The following is a 10,765-nucleotide window of genomic DNA, read 5'->3' on the forward strand; positions in this document are numbered from 1 at the left end:
AGCAGAGCCTGGTTCTCCTCTCTGCAGCTCTCCAGTGAGGGGATGGCAGCCAGAGCCGTAACTAGGCGTTTTAGCATCTGGGGTGAGCAAGCAGGTTTGCGCCCCCTACTGGGTTGTTTTCATCATTTTTTCCACACACACACCCCAGCTTTGTGCCCTGGATGGCTGCCCCGCACGCCCCGCCCTGGTTACAGCCCTGAGGGCAGCTGCACCCTCTTGCAAGGCAGTCCAGGGAGCTGTGACTGTCACCAGCCACAGACACCCAGTGCTGGCAAAGAGCTGAGCCAGCGGAAGGTGGTAGGAGAGGTGTGCCCACCGCCGGGCGGCTCAGACTGCCCTCTCCCTAGCAGGCAGATAGCTATGTCTGCTTCCACTGCACTGGGCAAAGATAAACAAAGCACTTCCCAAGATCACATTCCTGTCAGGCAGACAGCTCTTTGGAGCATGCAGGGACATGAGGCAGGTGTCAGAGGCCTGCCATCCTGGCAAGTACCCGGGACAGGGACAGGGATCCCTTCCAGGGTTCCTAGTGCCGGCGGGAGGGGGCGTGGAGCTTGGGTGGAGGCCTGATTTGATTGTGTTTCAACAAGCCAGGCCCATCCCTCCCTCCGGGCATTTGAGCGTTGGCTCCTCTCTCACAATGCCCAGCCATGACCCTGTCCTCCTTGCACCCAGGTGCTGGCGGTTCCTGTAGGGGCATGTCTGTGTCTGTACTTGGGCCACATCTCCAGTGGTATCTGGTGCTCACTCCCCTGTAGCCCTAGCCTGAAATATGGAGATCGTCTCTGCCGACTGGGCCAGCTAATGAGAGAGCTGCAGCTCCACAGGGCCTGATCCTGCCCCGCCAGCCCAGTACCTGGGTCAGCAGGTCACTGACATGCACAGGCCCGGCCTGGGCAGAGGTTCGGGTCCCAGGGCCAGCAGGTGCCTATGGCTGTAAGCCCCATAAGCCGGGAGGCTGGCTGCACACACAGGTGATTCTGCCCCTTTGCTGGGGTCATTTGCTTAATGTGACTGTTCCATAACGAGCTGCTGCCATCCCCCTCCCCACACCCACAGATGCCATCCCCAGGGTTGCTGTCTGGTGCCCGGCAGAGGGAAGCAGAGGAAGTGCTGGTGTTGACAGCAATGGGATGGCTGTCACCAGGGGCATCGTTTGCTATGGGCAACGGGGGCATCACCTCCCCCGACCTTGGGTTCTCTCTCCCCACCTTTTCATAGCTCTGTACACTCCATTAGGTCTCCCTGCCCCCCGACTTTGCAGAATATTATATAAACGCAGCTTATGTTCTATCTGCGGATATAGCTTTGCCCCTTCCACTGCCAGAAGTTTTCTGAAATGACATCTCTGCCTGTCGCACCTTGCCCTCACCTGGGGGAGACACTGATGAGCATGTACCCATAGAGGGGCTGTCTCAGAGCCCCTGGGGTGCGCTCCCTCCAGTGCTCCCCAGAGCAGCCATTACCTTACCAGTGAGCAGCGCCGGGAACGGGATTCCCTGAGACAATTAGGCAGGGAGCATGTGTAATTCCATGGGCAAGTTAGTGCCAGCAAGGTCAAGGAGGCGTCATTTGATTCATAAACATCTACAGAGGCATAATTTCAGTGGTGTCACCCTCTGCGGCATGGTGGGAGACTCCAGGTCCTCCGGTTGGTGGGAAAATTGATATACATGGTCGCTGGAATTGGGTCGCGTCAGTTCAACTGCTGACTGACAGCGCTGGGTTATCAGTTCCTGGTCAGCACATGAGACCGGATTAGCGGTATTAGTGGTGGAGGTTGCTGTAAACGGCAGGTGTGCTTCCAGCTGATTTGCCATCACTGGCAACAAAGAAGTGGCTCAGTGCTGTTGGTTATCAGCTCTGTTTCTTATGCCAAAAGAGTTGTCATAAGGCACCAATTCAGGCATCAGCGGCCAGCCAGAAATTCCTGGAACCCGTCCGCAAACATTATGGGCATCGTTACATGGCATTCATTACCTACCCATTAATTACTGTCCCCATCCTTTTATTTTTACTTTGGTCTTGCTCATTTTGGGGCACCACTGGGAAGACGAAGATACCAGCTTGTAGCTGAATCTTTGGAGAATGTCAGCACCGCGGAGCTGGTTACACACAATGCCAGTCGCACCTTACATGCTGTAAGAAGTGCGCCCATAAACTGAATTAGGCAAGGTTGGGGGAAAAGTGTGTCAAGCATCAGGAAAAAGTTGAAGATGCCAGGACAAGGCCAGTTGTGGGTGAGACTTGGCTTACGGGAGGTCTCAGAGCATGTACATTTTGAGACCAACACCTGCTTCTTCTGCAGTTAGCCAGAAGCCTGACGGTATCAGTTAAGCAGTTTCAACACGTGAGACCGGTGAGCATAGACTCTTGCGTCCTAATACAGGGGGCAGGACATGTGACCTCCCCATGTGTCTCCTCTGCCCAGTGACAGAGCTACCTGCAGGGGGGCTTTGTGCTCCCGTTGCCCCCACCCCCGGCATGTTCGGCTGCTCTCCCTGGCAGCCAGGCCCAGCCGGGGAGCAGAGGCGGCAGGACACAGCCGCTTCTCACGCCCGCTGAAGGTGGCTGCTCCGGGTTGCTGCTCTGTGCAGCGCAGCAGCTGCCCGCGAGAGATCCCGGCCGCCACCACCGCCGCCCCAGCCGGGCTCTCACAGGCAGCCGCTGCACTGCACAGAACAGCAACATGTCCCGCCCCCTCCGCTCCCCACCCAGGCCCGGCTGCCAGGGACAGGGGCCAAGCGTACCGGGCACCGGCATGGCGAGAGAAGGACAGAGCCGCACCCTCTCCCTCAGCCCCCGCAGGACAAGCAAATATACGGGGGGCACTTGCCCCCACCTACTCCCCCATGTGTCACCTATGCTGGTGAGAAACAGCATGAAGCAGTCACTCTTAGTGAGACAGTTGCATGGAAAGTAAAGTCAAATGAGTGCATTGATCCAAAGAGGCCCATGCAAGCACGTGGCGTATTACGTCGTTTGCTACCCCAACAATGTCTGCAATGTGACGTGTCAAAAGGTAAAAGTAACAGAAACAAATACTGATTTTACTACTGCAAACTGTGTGCCTCAGCTAGAGCTCATAAATTTCCTTGCAGAGGCTCAGATGCCAGGGGGGATGGTGGCAATGGCTGATGCAGAGACTAAGCACAGAGAAATATGTGCTTTGAACGGGACTGGAGAGGAACAAAAGCTTAGGACAAAGGCTCTGAAAACACTGGTTGAAGATGAACTGTGTGATATGGACGCAGTTTTTAGCAATCCTATCCTCACAAATGAATCATGGAACATACCCTTAAAAGCTGCAAAAGACCGGGGGCGGGGGCGCTATCAAAAGCAGAGGAAAGCACCGGTGTCAACAGTCATATGAAGACTCTGTTTGCAGCTGCTACATTTTTACAGAAAAGCATTTTTCCCTGCAGTACATGGGAGTTTCACGGATCCTTAGCTGAAAAGATGGGGGACCTGAACTTCATAAGTGTGCATCAGTGGTCGCAGTGACATCAGCACCAGCAAGAATGACAGTGAGCAAGTGGAGCACACGGCTGCTGTTTGCCACAGAGCCTCATGTACGAGTGCTTGAGTGAAAGGCAGGTTTCCAGCACATACACAACTGTGCAGCGTGTGCACAACCTGCCATGACAAGGGGCTGTAGGAAAGACCAAATGATCGTACTGGAAGGCATTTGCTTCAGCCTCCAAAGACGCTTTCCTCACTCTGTGGCTGAGACAGTCGCTGATGAGGTCATAAATACACTGGCGGCGTTCGTGTGCCAAGTTTACTCTTTGAAGACCAACATTACGGCGAATGTTTTCCAAGAAACAGACAAACAGAGACAAATTGCCACCCACAAGGCCTGCATTTGTATCTGCTATCGAAAGGGCAAATTATCAAGCAATGGAATGGCTCTGGGATGATTAAGCGCATCCAAAGCTACTCTCCCCTCTTCAGTATGGATGGTTCTTGGAGGATGGACTGATCACACCAGTTACATGCAAAATACCATGCGCTCCTGAATCAATCCTTCATCTGCTTCTGTGCAAAGACCAGATGCTCACCACCTGCAGATGTTTGGCCAGCAGCCTGCCTTGTATGGAGATGGGTGAGTACCACATGGATGAGGCTCAGTGTGACAATGTGTCCAGCAGTGGTGCCCTAGATGGAGACAACACTGATGGAGACATTGATGAATAAATGTTTTCAGTCCTACTTGTCAAGGCTAATTGCCCTAGGATTACCAAAGATCAGTGTCTGTTTTACGTCAGCAATGCATAACCTGTCATAGTCAAAGTATAATTTAAAAAACATTTTCTTAAATATATATCTAAATAATTGTTCTAGGTCTGCCATGTTTGGTACCACTATGTTCATGGGGGAAAAGTCTTTTGAAAAAGACCCAACTTGACCCATTTCCAATGACATTGTATTATCAAAATTTCCACCAGTCAGAGGACATGGAGCTGGGAGACAGGGTTTGGTTCCAATTTGGATCAAAGCGAATTGCTTCAAAATATCCCGCGAACAAGAAATTCTGTGAAATTTTGATGGTATTTCTCAAAGGAAGCCGGCTCCCTCCAAGCCCAAGCAATCCCTGCCTGAAATTGACTTGGTTCTTGTCAGTTTCATAGCTGCTCCTAGTGCCTGGCAGTGAGCAACTGACAAGACCCATGTCAATTTCAGTCAGCAGCTACTTGGGCTTCCAGGGCCTGCAGCTCCAACACCATGCAGACTTCCCAGGGGCCGGGGACCCCAGGGCTTCCAGACTTCCAGACCAGCTGGGAACCCTGCCTTTGAGTCAACAAAATTCCATCAAATCTGAGATGTTTCCACAAAATATTTCATGCTAGATGAATTGGCATTTTTCAACTGAACAGAGTTTCTCTGCTGACATGCCCAGGGCAATGTGACCCTTGTGCTGCTCTGTGCTGGGCCTGTGCTGGCCTGCATGGAATGCACCCCAGCCACATGCTCGCCCAGCCCTGGGAACAGCAGGATTCTCCCACAAAATCCTCCATGCCACGTGCACCTGCCTGCACCCAAAAAGAAGCTTGTTGCTGCCTTCCCCTGCTGGGAAGCAGCTTTCCCCTTGCAGAGCAACACAGGAAGCCCTGTGGTATTTACAGCTCACTCAGAGAGTGTACTGCACATATAGAGGGGGGAAAACCTGCCACAGTCAGTCAAAGTCATGTGATTGAACAAGCTGGTGACACCGTGGCAATCGCTGCACTGTCAGCTGGCAATATAGGGGACCATGTCACCCAGTTTCGGAGAGGGAACATTGTAGGGGTGGAGACGGAGGTTTAAATGCCCGCATTCACCATCCACGTAGGACAGGAGTTATTTTCTAGGTTTGTTTTCTTGTCCTCTTCTCCTGCTGCTGCTTCCTTCTCACTTGCCTTCCTCCATCTCTGCCTGCTACCATCCGATCCTCCTTTTCCTCGCTCCCACTTCTTCTCCTTTTCATTCACCCTCATCTTCCTCAGTGCCTTTTGTGCTGAGAGCAGAGCAGCTGCTCCTCTCCCAGCCCTGACACACTGAACAAGAGAAACAAAAATCAAGATGCCGAGGGCACGTGCAGAAGGAAAGGACAAAACCTGACACTCAGCAAGAGCTGCTCTGTTTGGTGCAAAGGGGAGCTGAAAAGTCAGAGAGAGAGAGAGACAAACTTTGCAGTGACAAATTGTTACATGTGTATATTTGCCTGGTACCATTAGTCGACCTGTGCAGGTGAAAGTTCTGTTTTGTGAAGGATTTTGAGCTTTGGCTTCATTGCAAATTGGAGCGAAAACTGAAAATTTCTCAATTCTCTGTGAAGGAAAAGTCGGGGGAGAAAATTCGGTTGTTTGAAACATTTTGTTTTAATTTCAATAATTATATAAGTATATAGTATCATTTCAGATATTATAGCACAGATCATAATACAAAATAAAACCATTCAAAGTGAAAAGGCATTTCCAAATAGAAACGGTTTGTTCTGACACGGGTGAAGCAGGAGATTTTGACAATATTAAGGTTTTTTTCTCGTTTTTTGGTTTAGTTGGGTTCCCTCCCCAAAAAAACCCAAAATTCTGGTTAAGTTGGCCCAATATTGGGAAGTGCTTCATTTGGACAGATCTGCACTCCTAGAGGAATAGGGCTCTATCCAAGGATCTCCAAGCAGCTGTAGCCATCAGTGGCAGTCTCTGTTTCTATACACAAGAGCTAGTTACTAAATGGCTTGGTTCAAATACTGCCCTTTTCCATGCCCTGCAGTGGGTCTTTCATTAAACCGCGTTCTTTCATTAAACATGTGACCATCCTGCAGGGCTGGCAGAATGATCCCGTGATGGATTTTGTGGAAATTTGCTAAGAAATGGTTCAATTCATATATGTATTTTTTCAGTATTTACCCAGTTCTACTGATGTGCTGAGCAAGCCTGGCATCACCCCCTGCAGCTCACCTGTCTCAGGCTCTGGCTTCCCCCAGGGTAAAGGCCCTCAGCTGAGAAAGCTCCATCCTCAGGCTTGGAGAGCAATGCCCTGAGAACTGGGCCAGGGGAAGATCAGGACTTTCCCAGATGACAGGGACCCAGAGCATTCATGGCTTTCAACAATCTACCCGCAAATGTGCAAAGCAGCACAGAACGCTGGTGAGACACATCCAGAACTGCTCGTCCCACAGAGGAGCTGAGCTGCTGTGCTCTGCACCAGCCACAGCTTCTGCATCCATTCCAAGACTGGTCCTACTCAAGAGCGCTGCAGCAAACCAGCTTGGAGGTGACTCAGGTGCATCCAGGCTTTAGATGCAAAGGGGCACGTCAGGTCCCCACCACTGCCTGCAGCTGCAAACAGCAAAGGGTCCACTGTGACCCCAAATCATAGCAGCAAAGTTTGCTAGTGACACCAGGTAGGACTCACCCAGAGACTAGAGGACACGTTAGTTCTTGCTCCACTCCCACAACCATGGTGATGTTCGCTCCTGTCAGCCTGGACTGAAAAAACTGGAGAAAAAGTCAATATATTTACAGAGACAGAAGAAGGCTATGTTCACTGGCTACATTTGTCTCCTGACAAGAGTTCTCCCAGTTGAAGCCAAGAGTTGATTTATTGAGCACAGGTCTAGTTACCACCTGTCTGAGAGAAGCTGGCACCCTCCCCTTCTGCAGGCTAGTGTTACTGTGGCCCCAGCACTCCCATGCTCCTGCTAGCCAGGAGGGACACAGATCCAACGCTCATGCTGATGTGGAACTGGCAAAAACTCTACCTGAGAAGCATGTGCATTTGTGTCCCCTCGACATAGATTTGTCCCCATGGAGGCAGCCAGTTGAGTTGAGCTGGAGAAGTCTTGTTCCCCAGGTAAACAGGGAACTTCTCTGAGTGAAATGAACACAGCTCTGGTTCTAAGCAGAGACATTCTGGAATCACCAGCCTGCTCTTCACCCCAAGCGGCCCTGTTGGTTGGGACATTATGGATGCCGTAGCCATGAAGTCAGGGGAGCATTTACTGTCTCCACCAAGGTCTGGCTTAGGATTTCCATGATTTCTTCTGTCTCAGTCACCCAGATCTAGGACTGCAACTTCCACCAGTGGTGACCTAGATGCAGCCCCTCACTTCCCCTGCCAGATCTGAGTAATTCCCATTAAGTCAATGGGAAAGACTCATCCCTTCTGGAAGGACAGTCAGACCCTGATTTCTTAGAGGGGTCCCATTTTCAGATGTCACAACTGGGCCTGTAGTCAGACACAGTTTGTTCACTCTCTCCACCCTCTCCAGCTTTGCCCCCACCTTTCTCCCTCTCTCGCATATGGCAAAATCTGGAAACCCAGCGCAGTCACCCATTCACTGTAAACTAGAGATGGGCTTCAGCCAAACACTGCCGATCCAGGCCCAGCGTTCAGACTGTCCAAGCCTCAGAACTCTGACTGGGAGTCTTGGGTTAGCCCAGTAGAAGGATCCACATGGGAGAGCCAACATCGCTTTGGTTCAAGATCATCTCTCCTCTGTCCTTCCCGCAGAAGCCGGGACCTGTGTGCTTGGAGAAGTTCATATTTATTTAACCTTTTGTTCATTTTTATTTCTTTTTAAATGCTAGCACTGAGTGAATCCAGTCCAGAAACAATGTCTGGGCAGAGCAGAGCATCCTGACGAGAGCCCGCAGCATCTTTGGCTGTAGCATTAACTGACCGTCACACTCATGAGAACGTTTTCTAAGTGGGTGCTGAATTTGGATTCGGAACAGAAGACATAACTGAGGCACTCCAGATCAGTGGCTGCTTTTGTTGGCCCTACAGACATGCCAAAGGTTCAGCTCAAGAGCCCACTGCTGCGGTATGACTGGCTGGGTGTGGCTGGACGGGACAAGGAGCCCAGCTGTTCAAGAGTTAATAGAACCAGGCAATTTCATCTCTGCAGAGCCAGTGATATTTGGCCTTATTTTAATGCAAGTTTGTTTATTACATTCATGCCCAGTGCTGTTTATAAACCATGTGGCCGGGGATGGGATTTTAATCACAAGATAATAAGACCACAGGAAAACATGCTCATTTATTATTCTAAGTGGGGAAGGAATTGGGAAAAGACAATGAGATCTGGGTGTTACCCGCACAAAATTCTCTGTTACTCACACACTCTAGGGGCACCCACCCTTACCCTGTTCCTAGGTAACCTTGTTAATTTAGGCACCCACCCTTACCCTTCTGTAGGCTCAAGGTGTAACCTTATAAGCTGCAGGTTAGAGGGGTCTTTAACCAGTGAAAGAGCCTTTCACAGTAATATCCTACTTAACCTCTATTTATTAACAATCACCAAAATAGAATGCACATGCTAAGCATATAACTCCCAATAAGGCAGATGAACTTTTCTTGATGGCCAGTCAGGATCAGGTCCCTCTGTGGACTCCAGCTTCTGCATGGTGTGGTTGGCAGGGTGTTGAGGTCTGGCAGCTCTGATCTTAGGGCTGTGCCCTGGAGTTGGTTCCCAAGATCTTCCTCTTGAGTCCTGCTTAGCAGTACCTTAACCAATCATTTTACTAAAATATTACTATAGAATTTTCTAACCAATCCTAACATATTGTAAAACAATCCTTTAACCAATCATATCCCACCACTTTAATTGATTTACATCTAGCAAAATTAGTTATGCAACAGACAGAAACAATCAAAGAACCAGACAGAGACCATGCAAATAAACAATAGTGAAGTAGAGACTATAAAGGCAAAACAATAGAAGTATAGATTTTACAATCACAACTGTTGATACGTGATTTCTTGCCTGACAGAATGCCATCAAACAAAGTTTTCTTTAACCATTTTAAGATCTGTTTCTTTATCTGGTGATGGTAGGTGCTATTAGGACAGGAGCCTTCTTAACAGCCCAATATTACCTTGTTTTAATGTAATTTAGATGGAATGAGAGGATGCGACTTCCTGCTTCTTAGCTAATGACTGCTGCTCTCCTAATGTGGCTCCAGACAAAGGCCTCAGACCTTACAATATGGCTACAGGAAAAGGCCTGATCCTTACGTGGGGGTGTGACGTTGCACTCCATAATGTTTTATGAAAATATGCTTGGAATGTGACTATGATGTAACTGGAATATACTTTATGCAAAAGGTGTCTCATAAGGTATCATTACAAAGGTATCATTATAATCTACTGAGTGTGGTCATCCTATTTGTTTGCATTTATTAGTTCTATGTCTGGAGTTAGGAGAATAAGACATAAATTTGTATTACTGATGTAAACACATTAAGTGGAAGCCATTAGGGGTGCTTCAGAATCAATGAACTGTGAATGGGTTTGTTTACCTGCAAGCCTTCCTGTGTACTTGTCGGCCACCTCCTAGGTAATGAAGAAGGAGGTCTTACCATGACATGTAATCATGTCACCTGAACTGGAATCCATCTTAAACCTGGTGCTTTTCCATTTAGAAAGAGAGGTGGGGACCCAAAGAGACAAAAGATTCCCGCCTTGTGCCAAAGCTATAAAAGGGGGTGGAAGAGAACAAAGGGGGCTGCCAGTCATGAGAAAACCCCTAGTTACTGGAACTAACAAGGACTGTACCAGGGGAAAGGATTGCACCCAGACTAGGAAGGAGTCTTGTCTGTGAAAGAAGCTTATTCGAACATCTCTGAGGGTGAGATTTACCTGTAATCAGTTTCTTAATATATTAGTCTTAGACTTGCGTGTTTTGTTTTATTTTGCTTGGTAACTTACTTTGTTCTGTCTGTTATTACTTGGAACCACTTAAATCCTACTTTTTATACTTAATAAAATCACTTTTGTTTTTTAATTAACCCAGAGTAAGTGATTAATACCTGGGGGAGCAAATAGCTGTGCATATCTCTCTATCAGTGTTATAGAGGGCGGACAATTTATGAGTTTACCCTGTATAAGCTTTATACAGAGTAAAACGGATTTGAATCTTATTGGGAGCCGGGTGTCTGGTTGCTGGAGATAAGTGACCTGCAGAGCTGTTTTCACTTAAAGCACTGCAGCTTTGCGGGTGTGGACCAGACCTGGGTCTGTGTTGAAGTAGGCTAGCGTGTCTGGCTACACAAGGCAGGGTTCTGGAGTCCCAAGCTGGCAGGGAAAATGGGCTCAGATGTAAATTCAGCATGTCAGGTGACAGTCCCAAGGGGGTCTCTGTGATCGAACCCATAACATGGGGATAGCCAAACAAACTGTCAGCATGATGGCTCAATGCTTTCACAATGCTCTTCCCTTAGAGCCCAGCAGCAAAAGTGTGATATAGCCATACTGCACTCTGCTCTGGGCCAGACAG

At 49.0% G+C, this 10,765-nt stretch overlaps 1 long non-coding RNA gene across 1 annotated transcript; it reads left to right on the plus strand.

Moving 5' to 3' along the window:
* Positions 1–3,075: 3,075 nt before the first annotated feature.
* On the plus strand, positions 3,076–10,277 carry LOC142069586 (uncharacterized). Its single transcript, XR_012665498.1, has 2 exons — positions 3,076–4,105; positions 6,386–10,277. It is a non-coding gene; the product is annotated as an uncharacterized LOC142069586 (long non-coding RNA).
* The last annotated feature ends 488 nt before the right edge of the window (positions 10,278–10,765 follow it).

Source organism: Caretta caretta, chromosome 19, assembly GCF_965140235.1.
Source record: "Caretta caretta isolate rCarCar2 chromosome 19, rCarCar1.hap1, whole genome shotgun sequence".
Taxonomy (NCBI): domain Eukaryota; kingdom Metazoa; phylum Chordata; order Testudines; family Cheloniidae; genus Caretta; species Caretta caretta.